Source organism: Vanessa cardui, chromosome 12 (assembly GCF_905220365.1).
Source record: "Vanessa cardui chromosome 12, ilVanCard2.1, whole genome shotgun sequence".
Taxonomy (NCBI): Eukaryota; Metazoa; Arthropoda; class Insecta; order Lepidoptera; family Nymphalidae; genus Vanessa; species Vanessa cardui.
In genome coordinates, this window is record NC_061134.1 from 6281472 (window position 1) to 6304064 (window position 22593).

Below are 22593 nucleotides of genomic sequence, written 5' to 3' on the forward strand. Positions count from 1 at the left end.
TGTATCTCTAATTTTACTATGGAAACGTAAATTAATTTTTTAATTTCGAAAAGACGTTACATTTTAATACATATATTTATCCCATCTGTTTATCAACTGATATTTTATTTATTGGATAGATATTAAAAATATTTAGTGTGATAAGACATTGGAAAAATCTAAATAAAACTATTATTATTTAATACTAATATCATAGAGATTTTCAAATATTGTAAATCAACACCTAAACCAATTCAGTCGAAAACATTTAAATAATAAAGCTATAATATTATATGGCCATATAGCAGCAGCATTCATGTTCAATAAACAACATACAGCGCTGTCTCTATTACAGTACTATTACAAACAGCGCTGCAGGAAATTGCTTATAAAGACCCCAACAATCGTGTGTTCGCAGCAGGTGATGACCACTTCGATTCGTTTGACACAAACCTGTCTTAACGGTCACTTCAATTGAGGCGGTTACTCTCGTCTATTAAGAAATATGTGACATTTATTGTGAGTCAATATGGGCATGTGGGTGCGTTATATTATCCGCCCTATTATCAATTGCCGTGACCGCTGGTCAAGTTACTGTATATTAACGATTTCTCTTTGTTTCAGTTGACACCATTCGTCGGATTAAACATGTCATAAGGTAAGCTGAATTTATTTACTTCCTAATAACGCAAAGTGGTTCGCTATTATGTCATTACATTAATTGTTTCCTCTAATTAATTATTTTAGTTTGGGTATGTGTACACTTTTATTTTGTTTGATTTTGTTTTAACATCGCACACTTTAAATAGTATTCAGCAAGTAAAATTTCAAAACATTTACAAATGAAATATAATTTATTATTATATGGATATTAAAATGGTATAGTTAATATAGATATTTGTGCAGAAATAAATAATATTTTAACTATATTTTATAAATAAATATTGAGTTATTAGTCGTATCTACGTAGCATTCACGTTCCGAAACGATAATAGCTCTTGAATCATAACGATTTAATAGTGCATATAAAAGTCTGGTAAAGACGAAACAAAAATACTTTTAACTAGATGTTTTTTTCTCATAAACTATAATTACTATTTCAAGGAACATTTTTAGATATCGATCGTAGTATCATAACGTTGTACAGGGTACATTTCTCCGTTATTATTTCCAAGAATAAATAAGACACCTAAGCTTAGAATTAAAACTTGTATCTTACGATGTATGCAATCCCATATAAATTCACGATATGAAACGAGTACGGAATACTCGGTACAGTAGGAAGTGGTTAGTCTAGTCTAGGCTGTCGGATCTTGTCCGATTTATACGTTTACTGGGAAACAAGGAAGGCAGTTCGCCTGAGGCGTATGTCAACCGCTCCGTTGCAGATTATGCTCTAATCCGCTTTCACTACTAAGCCGCTTTCATAGCTTTGTGTTTAGACTGTGCTCGATGCCCGTCAAGTGTGCCCCAAATCTGTTATATAGTTTAATATTGGATGCAGCTAATGCGCAATTTTATCCACGCCACGCACACTGGATTTTTTCATAATTGCTACACACACTAACCTAACTATTATTATAAATTTAAAAGTATCATAACTTTTTGTTACGTTTTTTATAACGTAACTACTCAATCCACCATCATGATATTATGCACACACATTGTCAGGGGCTTAGAAAGTCTTAGAACATAATAACAACATTCCCCAATCCTCACAAGTGGGTGAAGTCATGAACAGAAAGTAATTTGGATGTATTATGAACATAATTATAGTTTTTAATATTCAAACATTCAGTGGAAACTGTTTCCCTTTAACTTTAGAAAAAGTTTGAATACTTTTTTATAAGACACGACGATCTTTTGTAAAAAACACCGCGACAAATCTAGAAGATAACTTAGATTAGATAAAAATGTCGCAAATGGCAATCGATGGCGAGCTAATGTGGGTTTAATGTGGCCTCGGAGTCACGGACGCGTGTCTCAACATCGCCAGTCGAGATTACTGAATAATCCTCTTTCTTTATACCTAAATCACTTCGTACTTCGACTTAAGGCCATACACAGACAGGAAAACGATATTATTACGTTATATTTCAGCAGTGATTCCTACAATAGATCAAAACGTGATATAAATAAAATGCATACATTTGACATGACACATGACACCGACTCCAAATATAACAATAATTATAACTACATGATATAATCGTTAATCGACTTTTAAGTAGTCTAATATTTTTCATTTCTTTTAACTTAGGAAGGCTCTAAAAAATATGTTGAATAAGCAATTATTTTTATTACTTTTTCGTGCATATTCATTTGTTTTAAAATAGTGTTTTGTTTGAAGTCGGTTTTTCTTTTTGTTAAAATTATATGTATGTATGTCTTAAATTCCAAAGGCAAAGTTACAGAATTTTCTCCTAGGAAACAAACTCCAAGCCTTCCTTAAAAAGGGAAGAGCTCTAGCCCAGTAGGACATTTACTAGCACTTTCTATGAATAATATTAATCGACTTATTTTTGTATGGGCACAAAATTTTGGTGAGCAAATGGCCATAGACAATGGACGCTGTAAGATATATTAACCATTCCTTACATAGTCAATAAATGGAAATTCTCAATTTAATTCTTGAATAAATAAGGCCTTTTTTCCTTAAACAATGTGCCACTGATTATTTCTGTCTACATCTTGTAACTTTTCATCGTCGTCTGCAATTTGCCTTTTACTGACAACGCAATTTGCTGAATCTATTGTGATTTAAAACGTTCTAAATCGATCCGACTGACTTCTTGCTCTGTAACTAACTCAATTTCCTTAGAAACCGGCTAAATTACTGGAAAATCGAATGTTCCGTCAATTACTTTTTTAAGTAATAAAATCTGCAACTCACTGTGACGCTGAGTTCTATTCTTGGCAAAATTCTTACAAAACATTGGCAAACTATTGTAGTTTTTTAAACGTGATCAACAATATAATATAAATGTATCTTTATATTTTTATCTGGTCGTTACCCCCTGCCCTAGTCTTTAAAGTAATCATAGTAAATATTTTTATTTATACTGTTTTCTCAAGTCAATATATTGTATGCACAGCGGTTTAGTGTTGCGGGAAGTCTCAGGAAGCCCGTCAACTCCGGCCTAAATCTGTTTTGACAAACCAAGCGTGAAGTCGACTCGAGAAATGTTAACTAGCATTTAATTTCGACTTCACTTGAATAATTCAGGAGCTAAGAAATCAACAGCAAACTTGATGGATCCCTTGACGCGTGTTTTACGTTAGATTTAAACTTAGAAAATATATGTTCTTTTTATAAAATGTCAACGAATATATTTTTTTCTAACCGTTAGCTTTGAGCGTTGAAAGATTTATTATTTTTAATGAGTTGCGTAGAAATTTTGCTTAGAGGCGATAATTTTAAATAGCTGAAGATTTTTCATGGCATTTTTTTAACTAAATTAAAATTATTAATTAATTTAATGAAAATAAATGCCGAAAGCGTTTAAAATAATACGTTTATATTTATAGAACGAATAGTTTTCTTTATTTATCATCTTTCGACACGTGAATTTGACATGTGTTTCTATTGCGTACACAAAATTCCGAAAGCTATCGAATAGAACAACACCATCTGTCTCATCGGCTCAATATATATTTATTCTAACCCTCACATCAACATTCTCCCTTAAAGGATGTAATAATTGTTTTTGTGTGAAAATGTTTATTATTGTGTTAAACCTGATTAAAATACGTTTTTCATTGAAACCGGCTCAGTAGCCGCGTTTGTGTAAATAAATAAACGTACGGACACAAAGCCAGCTGTGATAGGGGCGTAATTCTAAATAGTATACGCGGAACATCATCAATTAGCTTTCGTAGAATTAGTATTAATACTAGAGTTTGTCCGTGACTTTATCAAAATAGTGTAGACTATACGTATTATTTGATTTGGAATACTAATAAATTTGTTGGTAAAATCAAAGACTAGCATTTGTTTTGCAATAAATAAACATATTATTAATATATTTACTGGTTTTGATGTTACATTAAATTGACTACCTTTATGCAATATTGTCTCTTGCTATCCATCCTATGTACTATGTATACTATATATACTTGGAGTGAATGCTTTACTTTACTTTGAAAAGTAATAAAAAAAATTGCGCAGCTTCTAATTATTACTTTAGGGATGTCTATTGAATGCGGTCACATGATCACTTGCGCACCCCTTTCGTAATTTTTTACAGGAAACTTGTTAAAGGTATTTGTGGAAAATATATTTTTTAAAAAATCATACACGCATACAGTATCGTATTATTTTACAATAAATTGAATAATTCTCAAATAATATTTTTATTAAATATACGCAACCGATATTTCGAATTTCCAATAATTACTTATATTTCGATGAGCAGTATTTTATTATTTTCATAAAATTAACTTTAATAAATTTTATGAAACATTAAATACATTTTAGAGAGAAAAAAATACCTACTATAAAGAGCTAATTCTAAGTCTATTTATTTGTGTCCAACGTACTTGTAATGTTTACTGTTTCAAATCCGCTTATTACCAACGCTATCGCCCGTGCCATTTAATATACTTAACCTTCTTCAAGCTTATAAACATATTGTACACTTAATTTCGTTTAAAACGAACTTTAAAGTTTTACACCGAGCGAGCTTCTGTCCATTTACCCTCATGCTTCGTTTGTACGGATATACAGAATGTCAATACTACTTTTTTCAATTAAATTACTTTAGGGTACAGATAATACATTTATACATGGTATAATTTTTTTTTATTTATTTTATTTGTATTGTATTTGTATCGGGAAGCGTATAATAATAAATTTTATCCATTTAAAAAAAACCAAGTGAAAAGCTACTTCCGGTAAATGTTTAATTTCTGAACAAATTCGTGTTCTACCTTCTTTCATTATCTTCTTAGTTATTTGAAGCATATTCCGAACTGCTAAAGTACAAATCAATTCGAAGATATAGCATAGCAAGCGTACATTTCCATGTTTTACTATCGAAAATTTCAAATTTAATAAATTCTCAACATTTATATGAGCTTATATAATTATTAGCGTCAATCCAGAGCTATTTGCAACAAACCTTAAAAATTAACATACATTTAAATATCGCTCATTCTAATCAAAAATGAACAAGAAAAAGTATTCACGTATAATTCAAATATAATGCATTATATTAAACATAATATTGTTATATGGTCTTTACTGATAAAAAAATTACGGTGAACACTTACTATAAAATCGCTACCTTTTATTACAGTGATGAATGATGAATGATGAGTACATGTGAAAGCCTGTGTTCTAGCTTATTAAATATTATATAAACAGATTAACATTTCTCAACATGAATATGCTAAAGAGCAACTATCATTTGAAGGTAATGCCTATACTATTTAACTTTACTCGTTCGTATGTGTGGGTCAAACGTTGTAACTAAATTTTAAACCAATTCCACAAAGGCGAACGAGCTCAAATTATAATACAAACGTTTTGTGCTGATAATTACTAACTACTATCCACTACAAAAATGTTAAAAATAAATTCTCATAAAGTTTTTTTTCTCAAAATATTTACTATAAATTTATTTTCCACAATTAGTTACAATATCTGTTATATATAAGATTTTAAATTAACTTGTTTATTTTTATTATTACAGTTATTATTTACGGGATGTTCACGTGAACAAGACAATCGTAGATAATGTCGAAATATCGAGCTCTAACGGATAAAAATAAAAAACATCGTAAATATCCCGCAAACAATAACTGTAATAATATATGTTCTTCTTTAGATTTAAACCTCTCAGTCGATCTAGATGAATTTAACTTAAGATATAGTTTCATCCCTCGGGCTATAAAACGGGGGTGACAGTTTGTGTGCCGGTAGTTTTATAAAACCAAGTTACAGCTAATACCTATGTGAACAAAAAATTAATTTGAGCGTTAGTTCAACGTGACTAACAATATATAAGTAATAAATAACATCTCCGAACGAAGATGTTTATTTGACACATATAACTAAGTTTCATTTAACACGTCAGGTTTCATCACAATATTTTTCATCAACACTGCATGAACTGAGCTATCAACTGTTATTAAGCACGTGCAAGCCTGTAACGCAGTTTAGACTTGCGGTTATCAAGAGATCGCCTTCTATCTACTCAATAAGCTCTGCTTATAACTTTTCAAATACAAGGAGTACTTCTTTTAAAAACTCTTTCGATATCTTTATATATTATATAATATTTACGCAATTATTTATTTTTAAAAAAATAATTTCATTTTTTTATGGAATAGGTTGGCGGACTAGCCTCACCCATAGACAATGACGCTGTAAGAAATATTAACTTTTCTTTACATCGTCAATGTGCCACCAACCTTGGGAACTAAGATGTTATGTCCATTGTGCCTGTAGTTACACTGGCTCACTCACCCTTCAAACCGGAACACAACAATACTGCGTACTGTTGTTTAGCGGTAGAATATCTGATGAGTGGGTGGTACCTACCCAGGCGGGCTTGCACAAAGCCCTACCACCAAGTAAAAGTCATTAGTCATTATAAGGTGCTATATAATTTGTTAGTTTTATTGTCTCGTTTAGTCAGTGCTTTATAACTCAGCTGAAAACCCATAACACTAAAACTCAATTTAGATAATTCCAATTAGCTGTGTATGTATTTTGAGTGCAATTTAAATATATTTAACGATAGAATAAAACATTTCTCATTCAATAATGCGTTTTAATAAATTTGTTTCTTGTTTCTTTTCTAAAGAAAAATGTTATTAGGGACGCAAAAATTCATTTGAAATACGTCAATAAGGAGAGTTACAGTTGCGTTGCCTTTGAAAATTGCCTTAGAATATTGCTCCTTTTATGTTAAATAATTCAAACGTCTCGTTGATGGTAATTTTTAAACAATTCATAAATATCAAATCGGGACATTACACATAATTGCTATAATTGCAGCGTTAGAAGTGAAGTTAATGGGGGCACTTCCGGTCTGCGCCCGCGCCCCGGGCTACGGAACTTCAATTTCCGTTGAAAGCTGATTTTCCTTTATGACAGCAACACGGCGTCTATTTTTTCAAAAGCCCCTGAATCATAATGGATTGTTTTCACTGTTTCATTAAATTAGTATTGCTTGGGTTGTTTAAACGAATATCAAATGAGCATTACATTATAATGACGTATGACGTCATAAGTACGCTATTCCTTTGGCTTTATATTATACGTTGCTTAGTTGATTTAAGATTCAAAATAACACGCCTCAAAACAACTTATTTAGGGCATAATAATTAGACGTTTAGAAATTGTAAATTACTCGTCAATTCTGGTTGGATGGATGGAAGTATTGATTTCGGTCTCAATCGTAAGTAAGCTACTATAAATACACAAATAACATCTATGACAAAATGATAATATATATTTTAGAGTTAATGTCTGTGAGTGAAGTTCATACCACAAACAAACCAAATGTTGGTTGTCTGCTTAATTTAATCAATAAATTAAATATTAGGGATGAAAATCCAATAGTTCTCACGTAGAAACAAACGAAAACAGATACAAAACCGAAATTCCACGAAATATAGCTTAATCATTTGGTCTTAAATCGTGGGAAACGGCGGAAATACTCTCTTTGTGCGACATATTATCAATACAAGGGAATGCATATTCGTGAAATGTGCCTGTCGGTCGGCACAACTCGCCTTTGAAGCCGAAATCAAAACAAAAGGAATTGGAAACGGGAAAAGAGACGATATTTTTCCACTTTTGAATGGCAGTTATGTAACCACAGAGTTTTCACTTTCACGAAAAAAAAGAAAAATGATTTATGGTAAAAAATACAGATAATTAATATTCAGAAATTTAATTTTTGTTGAAGTATTTACGACACAGATAAGGCTGTAATGGCCCAGTAGGTAGAACGCATGTTCTTAACAGAAAATCATGGGTTTAAATCCACCAGTTAGATAGACAAGCAATATTGAATTTTAATGTGTTTAATTTATAATTCAAATTGTGAGTAGCAGTTGAAAATATCGTGTTAAAACAACCCGAATTAGAAGTACTGTAGATTATATTATATAGCCGTTCCCGAGTTTATGATTAGTGAAACATTTAAATTACTTTAAGCTTTATGTAATTACAAATACATTAAATTTTGATATAGAATGCAATATTTTAGCGTATATTAAAATGAGGATGTTACATAAATAATTAGTAAACGTGTATTATATTTCTCATTAATATTTTTCAGTATGAGTTTTAATCGACGTTAAGAAACCATATTATTATGAAACCTTTCAATGAAGCCTCACCCACGCTATAGAAAGTTATATTAAATTAATTTATTTTTTGTTCTGAATCACACTCAACTCAATTTTTTAAATATTTCATTATTATTTCGTATTTATTTTATATTCTTTGCCATCATATATAATTGAGTCACTCACTCTAATTGGAAACACTTTCTTCTTTTAATATTAACAAAAAGCCTTTGAAATATTATTTTGCTTCTTTCGTCAAATTAAAGAATAAATAATAAAAAGTGTTTTTTGCAGTAAACAACATAAAGTAATAGTTTTATTTATTATTCAATTTGGTATTTGTAATTTATCAAATCTTTTAACGAGGTTTTATTGAAAAGCGTATATATACCTGGTACTTGTACCAAGTTAAATACACGCATCTTCAATTTTGTTTTTTGGGTGAAATCTTTAAATTTAATCAAAACTTGTAGAACTACTAAAAATAGCAAAAGTAATTGAGGTGTCATTTTGCAGGATTTCACTAGGCGAAAATTTTATAAAGAATCCATAATTTCCAATCAATATTTATTATATTGATCGCATGTTAAATAAAAATAAGAATACACTAAGCATTGCTTTGTTAGTAAAGAACGATTAAATTTTACAGTAAATATCGTGAAGGAGAATATTTCTATAAAAGGAATGAAACTATTGTTTTGCCTACAATTATGGAATTATAATTACACACAGATCGAATAAAGCCTGAGACAGACCTACCGAGTTAAACCTAGAACATATTTTATTCATAGCTTCACAATAAATAGTTTTACTTTAATGTAATATGTATAAACATCCATCTTTAATTTAACATGCATATAGTAAAGACACGATCTGCGTTCGAAGTAACTTGTGAGTCTCGACAAAACGAAAATCGTTCAAGAAACAATGGATCCAAACAATGCGTATAGCCTCGAGAAATATAAATCTGTCCTGAGATCGTGTATTAATCGCCGTATTTGGTGAATAAATTTACTTTTGTTTGAGTTTGCTTTCGCTGTGGCGTTATTTATTCAGTAGGACGACCCGAGGCCAGGAGCTCAGATACTCCTGGTGTTTACATAACATTTTCGTCCCACTGTTTGCCATTGACTTGGCGATATCTCTAGGAACTGAATTTATTAAGCAAGTATTTATTTTGAATGAGGAATCGCTGCTGTTACTCACGAAATGAACAATGCGAATGTTGTTTTGATGGGACCGTAACGAATTACTGTTATTTTTATAGGATTAATCATGTTACGTTTTGTAAATATTTATACGTTATCATGTTACTTCCTGTGTTATGTTACAAAAATATAGCCGAATACTTACATTATATTATATGAAACGTAAAGCTTTTAACTGTTTCAACTTATTCTTGTAAACAGACTAACAGTACAGTAAAATAATAGCCTGTGAATAGTCAAATATCACACGACTACGCTAGGGCATGCTTTCCTTTTAAGACGTTGGTTTGGAACTGAATCCATGACGTTGCTTCAATGAAGGTTGGTGGATACACGTCATCTTGAAGTGACATTACTGAGAAAAAGATACCTTTAGAACCCGGTCTTGAACCCATAATATTCTATTAAGGCTTACATGTCTCAACTACTGAGCCATATCGACTTGCTATATATATGTAGAAATGTTTTTTAATACTTATATTGAAGTTTATAGGGTCGCCTGCGCACCCCTGGCGTAGGCGATTGATATATGCCAATGGCGCAAAATGCCTACGCAGTGTGCTAGGATCGTCTCAGCCTACTCTTAGATCTATTGTTACTTGCGCCAGAATTATCAGCTTATTGTACTTCTGTATATCAAGATTGAAGCGAGAATAAACTTGTTTGCTTGATAGATACCGTTGTTTATTGCTATGATTTAATATAAAATCGTTGATTACAAGAATAAATCCGATGTTTTTAATTAAATGACACATAAAACACTTTTAATACATAAAAACGAAGTTGAATGCTTCAAATATATTACTGCTCGGTAATAGAAATATATTAAAATACGAGTAAATCGTTAAGGCTCTTAAATTTTCGCATTCCGTATTTTTCCCTGCAAAATATCCCTGAGTCATGCTCCATACTTCATTTTAATGGCAGCGTACGACAGTAGATTGGAATACTGAGTTAGCATACAAAATTAAGAAACACTTTTACTGTAATGAACGAAGGAGTACGCCATTAAAATAGTGCCACATAAATAATTCAGGCGTGGTTTTGGCGTCGTGTCAAGTTATTTTCACATTAAATTTCATGAGAGGTACATTTTTCCGGAGAAGCGCGACTCCCGCGGTCTGCGTTGGTCGTCGAGTTGTCATACGTATAATTGACCGTATTGTAACATCACTAGATTACCAGCTGAAAGGATTCTCGTATTTGTTGTAATAAATGCAATTCAGATTTGTTCTTCTATATTAATATTGAAGTGATGTAAGAAGTGTAAGAGAGTTTTCTATGTAAATAGAACGAAGTTATAAAAGAAAGGAAATAAGCATTTTTGAACTGTACTTACACTTGTTTAAAATTCATGGAAAAGTTTCAACAATTATGTATACAAACTGCTAACAATGTGCAATTCTTGAACCGTTCTGTCTTAAGTATTTCTACTCGCGGAGGAAATCTTATTTCTTCGTTTTGTGTCGTCGCCTTAGCCGCCGGGAATGCTGACGGGAGACCTCCGTTCATTTTTATTTTTACACCGTAAAGCAAAGTCTACGACTTACGAACGTTGATTTATATGATAATAGTGTATAGATATCTTAATCACTTTTATCCTAGGGTCACGGTTTCTCAAGACAGTTTAAGTTTGTCGTAACACTACTCTTGGTTTCTACACGCTCAACGTAGAACGGCAATCAATCACGCTGTATCAAAATTTGATGTTGACATAAAGTGGATGAGAATATGATTGATGCACCCACTTCCAAACCCCATTAGTAATAACCGCAACTAAAGCAATAATTTAATAAAATTGTCCTGCAAGCTTCACAAACAGCGCCTCAGTCAATATTTGCGTGTTACGTAACATGTTACTTACTTAAAAATACTAACAACATTGAATGTTACACAAATATTTTTAAGGGTTTATTTTATTATTTACAATCTAAGAAGTATTTTTTTCTTTTTTTATGCTATAGGTTGGCGGACGAGCATATGGGCCACCTGATGGTGAGTGGTCACCATCACCCATAGACAATGACGCTATAAGAAATATTAACTATTCCTTACATGGTCAATGTGCCACCAAACTTAGGAACTTCGATGTTATGTACAGGCACAACTGTAGTTACACTGGCTCACTCACCCTTCAAACCGGAACACAACAATACTGAGTACTGTTATTTGGCGGTAGAATAACTGATGAGTGGGTGGTACCTACCCAGACGGGCTTGCACAAAGCCCTACCACCAAGAAAAGTGCATTGAAGTGAAAAGTATAAAAAATTAAAACAAAAAATACGTTAAATGTATAATAAGGTTCTTGATTTGTTTATATGCAATAGCATACCAGTAGCTAAACATGAAATGAAATTTAATGGATACAGTATGAATATTTTAACTCTGCCGCTTTGAAATTGCAGTCGCATTACAGCTGACAATTTTTAGATGCAAATACACAATAAAATAATCTCCGTTGCGCGTTAATATTCGATGCATAATTCCACGGCGATATCTCAGACGGCTACGGCAGTCTGAGATCTGATGTTTTTTAATAATTTTGTTCGTTGTACATAATGTTGAATATATTATACTTCCATTCGTAATTACACCGAAATTCTTATTCATTCCACTTTCAGAGCAAAGTGAAAACTTTCATAATGTAACTTTTTTGCTATTTATATAATACCTGGATTGATTAACTTCAAACATTACGTTCATTTAAGACCTCTTTGTAATACCGTAAGTGTTCACCTCATTACTTTAAATGTCCAGAAACGCTTAAATACGTATTTTCTCGTTTTAACCAGTATCTTAAAAATAAAGTTTCATGTTTCTAACTTGAAAAATGACAGACTTTCACACACTTTCAACCACTATTTCACCTCCTCAGGGGAAGAATTTTCACAACTCATTCCCTGCTCGTTGTCTTTTCAATAAATAGATCTATCTCAACAAATTTCAACCTAACTTTAATAGTTTACACTCGAATTAGTCAGTCAATCAGTCAGGACATATTATTCTTCAATTATAGTTATGTATTTAAAGTCTTTCATATGTAGATTAGTGACTAATATTTTGATAGATTTAAAAGTCACTGTGGTCCCTTACAAAATAATCTGCAAATTCATTGCAGTACCTGCTTAATGAGGAGGAGCGAATAAACGTACTTATTTCGAGAAAAACTAACCGGGATCATTAGTTTGGTGACTTGCTCGCTTGTGGCTTGTTACGGTAATGGATCAGCTCAGTCACGGTTTACATTTGAAACTAACGCTTACATTTACATTATTAAACTTGCGTTACTGTATCTACTTGTGATGTTACGTCATTTAAAAGTAATAGCCCGTAAATTTCCCACTGCTGGGCTAAGCCCTCCTCTTCCATTAAGGTGAGGGTTTGGAACATATTCCACCACGCTGTTCCAATGCGGGTTGATGGAATGCACATGTGGCAGAATTTCGATGAAATTAGACACATGTGCATTCCAAATTAGGCATGCAGGTTTCCTCACGATGTTTTCCTTCACCGCCGAGCACGAGATGAATTATAATCACAAATTAAGCATATATATATATAGTGGTGCTTGCCTGGGTTTCAACCCGAAATCATCAGAAAGTGTCTTGAAACTTAATGGAATCTAAAATTTGAGACAGTTCTATATTGTATTATTTTTAGTTTAGTTATATCGTTGATAAAAAAATGATTGCTTTGCGTTTATGTTAAAGGCTATGCGAAAAGTAATGGAGAAATGTTATTTAAATATAGAATCAAATACATTGGGGTTAACGTAGAAAGCACTAAGATTATTAATCAAACAAGGCTATCATTAAGCAATCATATACCTAAAATCGTGGTCACGTGATGTTAATGATGATATTATACAATGAAAACTTAATCGTACCAATACATATTATAAAGAATAATATCCGCGTTGATTTTTAACGATAACAGCCTGTAAATTTCCCACTGATGAGCTATGGCCTCCCTGCTGGCCACGCTGCTCAAATGCGGGTCGGTGGATCCACATGTGGCAGAATTTCGTTGAAATTAGATCCATATGCAGGTTTCCTCACGATGTTTTCCTTCACCGCCGAACTCGAGAATTATAAACACAAATTAAGCACATGAAAATTCAATAGTGCTTGCCGAGGATTGAACAGGCAATCATCGGTTGAGATACGCGTTTTAATCACTGTGCCTCCTCGGATTTTGCGTTGCTTTTAAGCTATCTACTAAATAAGCTTATAAGTTTGCAGATTTTTAGTATGATACAATGTTCAATTGCGGGGTCGGAACAATAAAAACTTATTCGATTTTTTGCCCAGAAATTCTCAGCAGTAGTAGAACGTGTAAACAGGAGCCTTGTTTACACGTTCGTTTCTCGAAACACCTCATTCGTAAAACAACTTACATTTGCCAACTATCATGGTAAATAGTCTTCTTGTCAAATATATACTGACATCCCTTTTTGCATTTAAGATTAAGTGTACGTGTCGCACTTACGGAGAAAGTGACACTGAAACAAAATGCGAGAAAGTTTTTTTTTTACAAGGTTGAAAAATTTGTTTTTGCTTGTTGTGCTTGCTGTTATTTTGATATCAGTCGAAGCACTAGATAAGCTGCAAGGTTATAAACCTCAAGACTGATTTATTGATTTATATCTTATGCTTTAAAGTTCCTAAGTCCAAAGCAAATAATAGAAATTAAAACCCTACTCCTGTGATATAAAGACTCTTTTGTGTGGTCAATCAAATTGATACGTGACTAAAATATACAAAATTAAAGTTTTGAAATAATGAATTTCGTAAATAGTCGCCCAAGTATTCAAAAAGTTTTACTACGAACATTACATAAACTCGGGTAAAAGTTTAAATTAAGTTTCTTCATTCGGCTTGCAATTAAAGTATAATTATAACTGTCAATGAAAATTCGTTACGACTTGAATTTTTAAGCAGTTTTAATATTATGCGTGACTGTGGGCAGTGGCAATAAGTACTTCCAAAATCGAAACAGCTGAATGGCTAGTTTTAATAAAGTATTAAACATTCAAAGATAAGTACTATACAGTACCTAGTAGATATATTTTTAGCATATTAAAATAAACCGTAACAAAACATCAAAGTCAACACACGGTCTCTCGTATTCCGATCACCAGAATGTAAGTCGACTGACACGTTTTCCTCGAAAGTCAGCTTCAACTCCGCCCCAAAACATGACATCAATAATAACTTCCAGCTATTATATTGAATTTCTTATATCTAAAAATAGTATAAACAAAAATAAACATCGATATGAGTTAGTTGCACCTACAATAATGTATTCATAATATATCATAATTCACATTTTTCAAAAGAGTGTAATTATGCTTAAAATAGAATTTTCATAAGCGAAATTAATTGAGTTATGTACTTACTTGTATTTATAATTAATTCTCGTGTTCGACGGCGAACGTGTGGAAACCTGTACATGTTGGATATCCACCAACCAACTCTAACCAACTCGCATTGGAGCAGCGTGGTTGTAAGGTGGTAAGCTCGAAAACCTTTTTTCAGCAGTAAACCATTATGTATAATATGCAAAATTACTAATAAATCATGTTATCGTATTCTTCTTAAATAAATAGGTATATTTTAAAAATGTATGTTTGTATGTTGAATAAAAATAACCTTAAGTTATTCTTAAAGTTCCAACGAAATATAACTGAACAGCGATTATATTTGATGAATATGATTAAAAAAACAATTCTATAAAGTATTTTGTGAAAACATATCAGTTATATGACAAAACTGCAAAGTATTAATTATTGTTAAATATCCGATATAAATTTACTAATTAGTTGTATCGGTGGTAATGCGTCACTATTCAAAATTAATTATTATAATATACCAAAGAATTTTCCGAAACAAATCGCATCTTCTGCTCATTCTGCTTTCATATGTGATGATATATGATATAATTTTAACATATTCATGTCGTATTAAAGCACTTTATAGAGCAATAAACTTTACGTCCTCGAATTTAGAAATCTTAAGTTGATTTGCTTCATTAGAATATGTATAACATATATGTTGCGCTTGCATAATTTCTGAGAAGGGTATGTTACAAATTCCTATTCGTCATAAGTCTCTTGTACCTTTACAAGAAAATGACAAAGCTGACCTGATTTTCCCTTAACTTCGCAGCCCATGGGGTGGGAAGCCCTTTGGGAGCCATAATTTCATTACATCTAACCTACGTTGTTAGAATTGGTACTATTTTAGGGACAGCTGTGGCATGAACGCACTTATTTTCTAAATAATATTTTTCTATTAACGTTATTACTCATTTGAGTATTTATAAAGTTATTTTTTTTTTTTTTTTTTTTATGGGATAGGTGGCAAACGAGCAGGAGGCTCACCTGATGGAAAGTGACTACCACCGCCCATGGACATCTGCAACACCAGGGGGCTTGCAGGTGCGTTGCCGGCCTTTGAGAAAGGAGTAGGCTCTTTTCTTGAAGGTTCCCATGTCGTATCGGTTCGGAAAAACCGCCGGCGACAGCTGGTTCCACAGAGTGGTTGTGCGAGGCAGAAAATGTCTAAGAAATCGCGCTGTTGTGGATTTTCGGACATCAAGATGGTGCGGGTGAAACTTAGAATTTTGACGAGATGTCCGAAGGTGAAATTCAGCAGCCGGGATTAATCCGAACAATTCCTCGGAACATTCCCCGTGAAAAATTCGGTAGAAGATGCAGAGTGATCCAACATCTCTACGCAAAGCCAAAGGATCAAGGAGATCGGAAAGGGCTTGATCGTCGATAATTCGAGCCGCTCTACGTTGGATGCGGTCAAATGGAAGGAGCTGGTACTGGGGAGCACCCGCCCAGAGGTGAGAGCAGTACTCCATGTGAGGCCGAATTTGCGCCTTGTAAAGTTTTAGGCGATGGGCCGACGTGAAGTACTGTCTCGCCTTGCTGAGCACACCGAGCTTCTTTGAAGCCAATTTGGCTTTGCCTTCCAATTGACCGCGGAACTGAACGAGGCTCGAAATATCAACGCCAAGTATTCCGATACTACCTGTAGCGGCTATCGGGATGTTCTCAAATCGTGGAGATACGACAAATGGTGTTTTTTTAGCGGTTAACGCGCAAACTTGCGTCTTTTTGGGGTTGAAATGGACTAAATTTAGCCGGCCCCAGTTCGAGACTTCGTTTAACGAAGACTCGATTTCAGACACAAGTTTGTTCCGGTTTTCTTCGACGTTTTCCCGAGAAATATTAGCGCGGCCGGTGTATAAGGTGTCAACGGTACTGTCGTCTGCATAGCAATGAATGTTCCCGATTTGCAACAAATCATTGATATGCAGAAGAAACAGAGTGGGTGATAGGACGCAGCCTTGTGGAACACCAGCATTGACGAATTTTAAGTCAGAGCATGCACCGTCGACAACGACCTTGATGCTCCGATCTGCCAAAAAGCTGGTAATCCAATTGCATAATTTCCCGGGAAGCCCATAGGAAGGAAGCTTCGAAAGAAGCGCTTTGTGCCATACGCGATCGAAGGCCTTCGCTATGTCCAAGCTGGCTGCTAATGCCTCCCCCTTGCTCTCAACTGCTTCAGCCCACCTGTGAGTAAGGTAAACTAGAAGATCACCGGCTGAGCGACCCCGACGGAAACCGTACTGGCGGTCACTAATCAGCTGATTCTCCTCTAGGTACCGCAGGAGCTGGCAGTTAATAAGGGACTCCATTATCTTGGAGAGCAAGGAGGTGATGGCTATAGGCCTATAATTGGACGGATCTGAGCGGTTGCCTTTTTTAGGGATCGGATGCACCAAAGCAGTCTTCCAGGAGTTCGGGACGACGCCTAATGCGTAGGATTGCCGGAAAAGACGCGTTAAGACCGGTGCCAACTCGGGAGCACATGTCCGTAGCACGATTGGAGGGATGCCATCGGGTCCACTCGACTTGTGAATGTCCAAGGAAAGAAGTGCTTTCCGAACTGCACTTTGCCGAAATTTAACCTCCGGCATCGTCGTATCACATCGCGGGATTGATGGAGGTGACTTTCCTTGGTCATCCAGAGTCGAGTTCGACGCGAAGAGAGACCCTAAAAGATCGGCCTTCTCCTTCGCGGTATGGGCCAATGACTCACCGTCCCTGTGCAAAGACGGAAAAGAAGGCTGACAGAAATTCCCTAGGACAGCCTTAGCGAGAGACCAGAACGCACGTGTTCCTGATGGGAAGCGCACCAGTCTCTCGCCAATTCTGCCAATGTACTTCGACTTCGCCTCAGCTATCACGTTTTTGAAGGACCTGGAGGCAGAGTTATATTCCTTTCTGAATGTGCTGGTGTTTGTATCACGAGACGCCGATGCGTTAGCCCAGTCTTGGTAGCGTTCCCATTTTCGGCGTGAAGCCGTCTTACAGAGGCGACCAAACCAGGGCTGGGACTTGCCACCAATGGGCACCGCAGAATATGGAATGAAAAGTTCCATACCCTGAAGCACCACATCGGCGACAGAGTCAGCAACAACGCTCGGATCATCCATCGAGAAACAAACTCGCCCCCATGGGTAAGATGCAAAGAAGGACCGCATCCCATCCCAATCTGCTGACTTGTAGTGCCACACGCGACGACAGCCCGCGAAACGAGGTCGTGAGTACCGTGCAACTGGCACTGTACTCCGGACGAGACAGTGGTCCGACGAGCCCAGAGGGGGATCGACGACAATCTTATAGCCGTCCGGATGCGAAGTCAGCAGAAGGTCCAACAGGGAAGGTGTATGATCCTCCACGTCCGGTATTCGCGTTGGCGAGGTGACCAGTTGTGTCAAATCATAAGCCAAAGCGAAGTCGAGAACAGATCTACCCGCATGATCAGTGGTGCGTGATCCAAGCCACTCTGTATGATGAGCATTGAAATCGCCCAGAATAATGATCTCTGCGGATGGAGTCTGCTGCAGCACGGAATCTGTAGCCAATTGGACGTGCTCAACCAGTCGGTCGGTTTCGGCATTACCGCTATGGGACCTATAAAGGCACGCGTAGATTCGCGGATGGTCGTCGCAGTCTACGCGCAGCCAGATAATTGATAGGTCCTGCCCTTCAAGGCTGCCGAGGCGTCGAGAGCAGATATCATCTCTGACGTAAACGCACACCCCAGCTCGTGGCACAAAAGTATGCTCCAATTTGTACCCGGGGTAAGAGAGAAAAGACGTATCGGCAGGAGAAGATATCTGGGTCTCGGTAAGAAAGAGCAAGGCCGGCTTCGCCGTCTCAAGGTGAAAGTGAACGGCATTCAAGTTGGAGTTGAGTCCCCTTATGTTGCAGAAGTCCACAGCGAGTGTGGTAGGGGTTGCCTTATGATGCCTGCTCCGCTTGCCCCGAACAGTGGCGAGCGCAAAATTGCCCCCCCCAGAATTCGGAGGGCAGCCTGGGCATCCCTGCTCAGGCGGTGTACGTCCTCCCTCTCTGGGCATCCATGCTCAGGGAGCATGGATGCCCAGAGAGGGATTCTCCATCGCAGTCGCTGATGGTACCCTCCTGGGGTAATGTCACCAAATTCTGCACAACCATGTTTTGGGGGGAGAGGGATCGGGCCTCCGGAACTCTCACTTACCGGACGAAACGCGGTAGCATAGCTACCACTTCACGCCGATTTTAAGTGAGAGAGTGGTACTTCCCCGGGCGTGCCGGCCCATTCGACTGCAACCGAGAGGTATGCAGTGTGGCACTACCACTTGCCTATTATATTCGCATTAAATAATATAAATAAAATAAAATTGAATCGTTAGTTGTTATGATTCTGTTTAAGTAATTTATATATTATAAAAAATCTACGCACTTGTTTTAATAATAAATTATTGTATAATTACATCAAAAAAGGTTATCAAACTCATTTCAATGAATGAGAATTTATACTATAGTACAAAATAAATTAGGTGATTTTCGTATAGAAGTTTTGATCCTTGAAATTCATATTGTATTACTAGTGTATAATAAGACACCATAAAACAAATTTTCAAATGTGCAATGTAAACTGATTTCTTTTTTGTACACAAAAACCTATTCAGGCGAGTGTATTCATTAGCACACGTGACTTGTAAAACCCATGTAATGTGAAATCGTATGTCACCGAGCACTCCCGGTTCCGCATAATGGCCGACCCCACTTAACAATCTTTTAGTCAGGTAATAAACGTACGATTGTCGAACTCGATTATCGCATAGAATGAAACCCGTACGATATTGTCTGATTCGATTGAAATGAGGCCCATACAACAATTGTTTAGATAAATTATCGCCTGCAAGATATCTCGTATAATATACATGATAGGATAGTGATAGGGCTTTGTACGAGCCCATTTAGATACGACTCACTCATCTGATACACTTCGCATTGTTGTGCTCTGATTTGAAAGGAAAGTGAGTCAGTCTAGTTACAAGCACAAGGAATACGTAGTCTTGGATCGTAAGGTTAGCAGGGCTTTAAAGATGCCACGATACATTTGCTTTTTATTCACAATATTTTTGGCTCAGGTAAATAATAGTGAAGTCCATTTCTTTGTCTGAATTTTTTTTTAATTAAAATAAACCAAAATTCCATTTCTCGTACAAATTTCTCAAAAGGTTCGTTTTTTTTCGGTTTTAAAACTATTTATCGCCAAAATTTAAACAGAGCTATTTAATATTACATTAAGAAGCTAAATATCTAAAAATTACTGCACGAGTGTTCAACAAAATACCTTTAATGTAGTATTTTCACATAATCGGTACCGATGTCAAGATATCGTACGTATACCTCCAGTGTAAACCACAGGATCTCGGATGCATTAGCTGATTAAATTTGAAAAGCTTGCTTTTATTAACCCATTATATGGTATAAGGTTTACATTTAATTTTGTAACTTAACGTTATATTTGGGATTTTGTAAAGAAAAGAGATGACTAACCAAAATTGACTATCGTAAAATAAGATATAGTATGTCGTTTTTTTTAGAAAAATGTCTGTGGCAATGCATTAGCCGTTTACAATAGTAGAAGGAATAAAGTTAAACTAACCATATATTTACGTATTATGTGCTATATTATGTTTTAAAAACAGTTCTTTCTTGATGTATTTACAGTACATCTGTTCCTCTTAAATACATAACCCACTTTAATTTTAATTCCAAAATTCAGATAGCAGTTTCATCGACATTCAACCATTGTTTGCTAACCCATATTGAATATCATAGATTAAATTATTCAAGCTTTCGACCAATGATATTGCTCCAATTCCATGTCAAATATTATTTATTAACTCCTCTTTTGATTTTAATGCGCTATAGTAAGTTTTTAGTGACAAGACAACAGTCGATCAGCTTTAGGGAAATGATGAATAATAACCTATCAGTGACGTTTTATAAGCCAATGAACTAATTCTAGTGAATTTCACTTCCCCCTTTTTACTAACGAATATGTACTTACGTGTAGATCAATATGAAAATACAATATAATGATGTTATTTATTACGATGTCTGATGAAAAACTTTACCTCTAAAATAATTTAAATTAAAGATATAATTTCCGTATCAAAATATTGGCTAAATTACTAGCTTTATTTTAATTAATTCAAGCTGAAGGCTTTATATAATAAGCTTATTTTCAAAAGCTCTGAACCGGTATGAATGATTCATCATCAAATATAAACTTTCGTTATTAACAAACACAAAGCGCTGTATGTAATGTATTAACGCGTGAATTTAAATTATAATTAACAATTATACATTGCTACAGTAATAAAAATATGGGTTTAAATCTTTTATGGTACTATCATAATAATTAGATGATACATCATGATTTTATATGTTATAATGATGTAGCTTCATAAAGTAATATGTATAAGTGTCCCTGGACTAAGGCAAGACAAGATGTCTTATCAACGAAAAGCATTGTACTATTGAAGAATAGTGAAAACATACGTGGCAGATTTTCTGCCAATCCAAACAACTTTCCTCGAGATACTTTCCTCCACCGCTGCGTTTGAGTTGAATTACATATATACATAAATTGCGGTGGTTCTTGTCTATACTTGAGCCCGTAATCATAGATTAATATTTACGTATTCTCATCATTAGGACATTTCAATCATTTTTTAAATGAAATTATTTATAACTCGATTTGATTATTATATAACAAATAATAAATAAATAAATAATGGCCAAGAGCCTTGACCAACACCTTAAGAGGCTCTCGTTAGGCAGCTGGGTCAAGGGCCTGATGCAGAAGGCAGTACTCCTCGGCACGGCGCGTATTGTGAGGAAGTTCCTCTCGCTGGAGCCCTGACCACCGGTGGCTTGGACCCTGTTCCCGCCACTGGTTGGCCTCTGTATTCTATATTTAAAAAATAAATATTGGACAGCTCCTGGATCCTTTGTAAGTAGCTAAAGTACTTATGGAAAATCACAAGTAATGACGGTACCACAAATGATGAAATTTTTATTTTTCTAACTAATTATTAGTCACAAATACAATAAAACTCAAATGGCACCTGCACTAGGACCGAGGACCTCAACACCTGCCACTTTTAAAAGCTCGCCAAAGGGTCAATAAAGTACTCAATGAAAATGACTGATTAATGTAATATTAAAATATTTTAAATTGTTATATTTTATAGATAGATGACATCATATCTTTAATTTGTATTTGATATTTTAAATACATGTTTAAAACAGGCAACGTACCAGGCATGCTGCCAGGGATACTTTAAGTTTCATATACTCTCATATTGAACTACTTTTTGTATTCTAAATACTTTATCACGAGTGAACTAAGAAGAATAGTTCAATTATTTTTATATTCAAATGAGTCGCTTACCACAGCTGATAGTTTTTGTAAATATGTCAATTGCATGATAGGCGCAGAGCATTATCATATAATGGATTGATTAATGTTAAAGGTCGGCTGAGCCCGGCCGATATTCACATTTATCATCTGATACTTATAAGCACTACTGTATTACTGATTTATATCTCATTAAACGAACGTGTTCGTATCATGAGCATCCATTTCGTATTTGATTTTAATCATTTTTTTAATTCGGCTCAGCTTTATGAATTTATTTTTACTTAGGATTGGTATATATAATACTTGCAT

The 22593-nt window shown here is 34.9% G+C and overlaps 1 protein-coding gene across 3 annotated transcripts in view; it reads left to right on the top strand.

The window, feature by feature from the left end:
• Positions 1–601: 601 nt before the first annotated feature.
• Positions 602–22593, top strand: part of LOC124534339 — a 36337-nt gene continuing 14345 nt past the window's right edge. For all 3 annotated transcript variants that reach the window (XR_006966734.1, XM_047110111.1, XM_047110113.1), the window contains exon 1: positions 602–637. The gene's annotated coding sequence lies outside the window, so the exon portion shown is untranslated. The remainder of the gene's footprint in view (positions 638–22593) is intronic.